We start from the raw sequence: 5641 nt of genomic DNA, 5'->3' as shown, positions 1-5641 counted from the left end.
GACATCCTGGCTTCAGGATTACCATTTGTCTGTAATAATTTGTGTGTGGTATTTTAGGACAAAGGCTGTCCTTCCATTTTCTCCTCTGCCATAAAATGGTAATTGTGCCATAGATGGGGAAGGGTCTTATCTTTGATCAGAAGATGACTCCTGTTCAGAAAACTCATAGTCTCATGATAAGAAAGGCAACATGAGGGTTTATGAGCTGCCAGAAGAAGCACGAGGTAATAGGGACACACAATAGTGACCATCCTGACAAGGAGTGGTTCATGCCCATCAGTGGTCTGCATCTACCCATCTGCTATCAAGTGTTTGCAGCTATCACAGACAAAAAACGTATTAAGAAAGGATTTGAAGGGAGCCATGGAGAGCTGCTTTGGTATTTGATGAAAATATCCTAAAGTACAAGGGAAGTTTGTGTATTTCTGCCAGAAGTTAGGGTAAAACTACGGTAGAAATGTGTTTGGTTTTAAAAAAATGAAAGGGGCAACCCCTTTGTTATTGCCTTATACTCATCATTGGGTAAAGGTATACTTAACTGGCAGGGGAGACACCATGATCAGGCAGCTGGTTTTCCCAGGGCGAGGCTCATCCCCTGCACTGCGGGTGTGCTGATCCCTGCAATTTCCCCAAATGCAAGAAACTCGACTGCATAATTTGTGGTTCCACCCCTTACTCCATACCATTTGCGTCATGCTCAGATCACTAATACTTTATCTATCAAATCTATACATACACCATATATATATATTTAACTAGATATATGCAGGCTACTCAGTTATGCTTCCACTGCTTCAACCACCTCCACAGAGCATTGGCCACCACCCATGAGTCAGTATACAGATAGAGTACTGGCCACTTTTCTCGTTCAGCAATGCCTAGGGCCAGCTGGATAGCTTTTACCTCTGCAAATTGACTCGATTCACCTTCTCCTTGAGTAGCTTCTGCAACCTGTCATGTAGGACTCTGTACAGCAGCTTTCCTCTTTCGATGTTTTCCTACAATACGACAAGATCCATCAGTGAACAAGGCATACTGTTTCTCATTATCTAAGAGTTCATTATATGGTGGGGCTTCCTCAGCATGAGTTACCACCTCCTCAGGTGGCATTGTGAAGTCTTTGCCTTCGGGCCAGTTTGTGATCACTTCTACGATTCCTGGACAATTTGGGTTTCCTATTCGAGCTTGCTGCGTGATTAAAAGGCAACCCACTTACTCCAGGTAGCATCGGTGGCATGATGAGTAGAAGGAATCTTACCCTTGAACGCCCAGCCCAGTACTGGTAATCAAGATGCCAGGAGGAGCTGTGCTTTAGCACCAATTACGTCTGAAGCAGCTCGAACTCCTTCATATGCTGCCAAGATTTCTTTCCCAGTTGGGGTACAGTTGGCCTTGGAGCCTTTATAGCCTCGACTCCAGAATCCTAGGGGTCAACCTCGAGTCTCCCCTGGTGCTTTCTGACGGAGGCTCCAGGTAGGGCCATTGTCCCCAGCTGCAGTGTAGAGCACATTTTTAATGTCCCGTCCTGTTCAGACGGGTCCAAGGGCTACTGCATGCACAATCTCGTGTTTAATTTGCTCAAAGGCCTGTCGTTTCTCAGGACCTCACGTAAAATTATTTTTCTTTCAAGTCACTTCATAGAGAGGTTTCACAATCCGACTATAACCTGGAATATGCATTCTCCAGAAACCCATAATGCCTAAGAAGGCTTGTGTTTCCTTTTTGTTAGTAGGTGGGGACATAGATGCTATTTTGTTAATCACATCCATTGGGATCTGGCGTCGACCATCTTGACACTTAATTCCCAAGAACTGGATGTCTCATGCAGGTCCCTTGACCTTACCTTTTTTTACAGCAAAACCTGCTTTCAGAAGAATCTTGATTATTTTCTTACCTTTCTTGAAAACTTCTTGTGCTGTATTACCTCACACAAAGATGTCATCAATGCATTGTAGGTGTTCTGGAGCTCCACCCTTCTCCAGGGCAGTCTGGATCAGTCCATCGCAAATAGTAGGGCTGTGTTTCCACCCCTGGGGCAGTCGATTCCAGGTGTACTGGATGCCTCTCCAGGTGAAAGCAAACTGTGGCCTGCGCTCTGATGCTAAAGGAATAGAGAAGAATGCATTAGCAACATCAATTGTAGCATACCAGTTGGCTGCCTTTGACTCCAGTTCGTACTGCAGTTCCAGCATGTCCGGCACAGCAGCACTCAGCGGTGGTGTGACTTCGTTCAGGCCACAATAGTCTACTGTTAGTTGCCAGTCTCCACCAGACTTTCGCACTGGCCATATAGGGCTGTTAAAGGGTGAGCGAGTCTTGCTGATCACTCCTTGGGTCTCCAGCCGACGAATCAGGTTCTGGATGGGAACCAGAGAGTCTGGGTTAGTGCGATACTGTCACCGATGCACTGTGGCAGTAGCAATTGGCACCTGCTGTTCTTTAACCTTCAGCAGTCCCACCACAGAAGGGTCATCTGAAAGGCCAGGTAAGGTAGACAGCTGTGTAATATCGTCAGTCTCTACAGCTGCTATACCAAAAGCCCACCTATACCCTTTCGGGTCTTTGAAATGCCCTCTCTTAAGGTAGTCTATGCCGAGGATGCACAGAGCATTTGGGCCAATCACAATTGGGTGCTTCTCCCATTTATTCCCATTCAGGCTCACTTCGGCCTCTAATACAGTCAGGTCTTGAGACTCACCTGTCACTCCAGAAACAGTAACAGATTCTGTCCCTTTATGATTCGATGGCAATAAGGTACACTGTGGCCCAGTGTCCACAAGGGCTCTATACTTCTGTGGCTCTAATGTGCCAGGCCATCGAATCCACACAGTCCAATAAACTCGGTTTGCCCTCTCCTTCTCCTGGCTGGAGGCAAGGCAACCCTAATGTTGAGAACATCTAGAATTACAAGATGAGTTCCTGCAAAGACTGGAGCACCACTTACCATGGACTGGAGCAGCCATCCTCCTGCAGAAATTCTTTCTTCCATCTGCTTTACCTTGCAACTCAAGCACTCATGCCTGCAGGGCTGCAGTAGGTTTTCTATCCCACTTACTCATGTCCTCTCCGTAGTTGCAGAGGCAAAGCCACAGGAAATCTCGGAGTGGATCCTGTTTCCCTTGAGTTGTTTTTGTAGGAGGGCGTTCTTTCTTAATGACTGGAGTCTGGGTCTGTTCAGGGGAAGAGTGGGATTCTTTCCCCTTCTTAAACAGTTTTTCAAGCAGCTCATGCAGAAGTTTATCAGTTTTCTCATTTTGCCCAGCTATTGTCTTAGTCATTTTCTCCACTGTCTCAGCAATGGTGTTAGTTTGCTCAGACATTTTCTCCACAGCTGCTACATGAAGGGGACGGGAGAGGCTGTCTTTGTACTGTCGCACCTCGTTAGCCACTTCATTTACAGTTGGTGTGTCAGTATCAGATCCTACCCAGACCATTGCTGACAATGTGTGGGAATAATTTGATGGTGCACTCTGCACAAACTTTCTCAACAAAGATCATTTGCATGGCATTTCATCAGGGTCTATAATCGCTTGCCAGTTGCTACAAATCACCTCTTGCACAGCCAGTTCTCTCAGGTACTTAATACCTTTTTCCATGCTGGTCCATTTGGTTGGACGGCATTCGATGTCATCCTTTAAGGGATTACCTGCCCTTTACAGCTGACAGCAGTCGCCTCCAGAGACTGAGGATATCTGCCTTTCTCTTTATCAATCCCTCCATCTTTGGACAGGTTTCCCAACTGCTTAGCTTCTCTGCCATCTAAATCTATGGTATCAGCTCCATTGTCCCAGCATCGGAGCAAACAGGAGACAAGTGTCTCACCTTCATGAGGACTAAGGTCCTTTATGGACTTCGCAAATCCGTCATGGGAAAGGATTTAATAATGATCTCTGCATCTGAGTCCTCATCCTGTGTTAATGCTGGCTGAGAAGGACCCTCTTCTGGATCTGATTTAGCAGGACGTTTTCCTGTATCTGCCTGGGAAGGACCCTCTCCTGGATCTTCCTCAGAGGAACCCTCTCCTACGCTGTCTGGCTTGGGCTGGTCTTTGTCGTCAGACGCAGGGGAACGAGGTAACTTCTTCTGCTTCCTGGTCACCAGGGCAACTTGTGCCGGTTCTGCTGGAGTTTGGGTGGCAGCAGCGCTCACTGTCGGGAGCAGCCGGAGCCGTGACCGTGCTCCTCGTCGGGGCTGGAGCGGCCGGTGCCGCTGCGGGCGGGGAGGGGCTGGCGAGACAGCCCGGGGGAGGGCGGGGGGCAGGCGGCGGGGTGACTTTGACCGCGGGCTGTGGAGTGACCGGTGCCGCCATGGACCGGGCCGGGGCCGGTGCCGGCGTTGGGGCCGGTGCCGTGGCTTTTGCCGGGGCCTTTTGTGGGGGCAGCCGCTGGCGCCGGTGTCAGTACGGCCGGAGCCGCGGCTTTGGCCGGTACGGGCGGTGGCGTGGCTTTCGCCGGAGCCGGCCGGGGAGGCAGCCGATGTGGGCCGGGCCGGGCCGGGGTCTGTGGCGGGGCAGCCGGTGCCGCTGGGGCTGCTGTCGAGGCCGCTGGCGTTGTTTGTGTCTGTGTTGTGGCTTGGGCAGTCATCTGAGTTGTTTTGAGTTACTGCTGTAGCTATCAGTGGGGGGGGTGTCTGAATTCCTACTGCAGCTTTCGGTGGTAAGGTTGTCTGAGTTTCTGCTGCGGCTTTTAGCGGTGGGATTGTCTGAATTTCTGCTATCTTTGACTCTGGCCGTGGGGTTTGAGTAGCAACATCAGAGGTCGCATGAGACTCACTCCTGCACCGATACTTAACAATAAACCACCCCTGACACACATTCAGGAAACCCAACACCAGAATCACGTACGAATGAAAGTAACATTCACTCTCAACACAGCCCAAAGGTTTCTCATCCCCTAATTCTGTTGCCATCACTTTGGCATAATTATCAAAGGGCAAAGTAAACTTTCCCCAGGTGAAACCAAGAGTGTAATTAGTAAAAGATTCTGTCACAAGATGCCCAAGATATGCAGGTAGAACCGTTATCCAAGCAATTATTTTATAAATCTGAGGGCAAATCCACACCAACATAGCACGCTTAGACCATCACATCCAAACACAGGATAAATAAACCATGCAATATATTCGACCGGTTAATGCCCATTGCATCAATTAACTTCATACTAAACTCTCTAAGGACACAATACAAGATTTCATGTAAGAACGACATGATGTGAACTGTCTGTTCTCCCTGAACAAGTTGGAATTCTAACTATTCAGGCAATCTATCAGAGCTCCATTCCTGCCCCACACTGGGCACCAACAAATCTGTTGTGGTTTCGGCCAAATCGGCCAATGGCCAGCGACAGACGCTCCCCCCCCAGCCTCTCATGCACCAAGCGGAGGAGGAGAGACAAAGAGAGGTTTACGAGTTTAGAAGAAACTAAACTGCTTTAGTGAAATATTAATAATAAAATAAAAAAGAAAATAATGAGATAGATACAGTATATACAAAACCGTATTAAACTCCCAGGATGTCACCGGCAGGCACTGGGGAAGTCCCAGGCTGGGCTCAGCGATGGGTGGGAACCGGGTTCCAGAGTTGGAGTCAGGAACACACTGATCAGGATCATAGGCAGATGAACAGGGAGGGTCCTCCCTGGAC

General features: G+C 48.7%; 1 pseudogene; it reads left to right on the top strand.

Annotated features, from left to right (window-relative positions):
• The first annotated feature begins 530 nt into the window (after window positions 1–530).
• Window positions 531–667, top strand: LOC128903134 (U1 spliceosomal RNA; annotated as a pseudogene).
• The last annotated feature ends 4974 nt before the right edge of the window (window positions 668–5641 follow it).

Source organism: Rissa tridactyla, chromosome Z (assembly GCF_028500815.1).
Source record: "Rissa tridactyla isolate bRisTri1 chromosome Z, bRisTri1.patW.cur.20221130, whole genome shotgun sequence".
NCBI lineage: Eukaryota > Metazoa > Chordata > Aves > Charadriiformes > Laridae > Rissa > Rissa tridactyla.
This window is presented reverse-complemented; position numbering and strand designations above follow the sequence as displayed.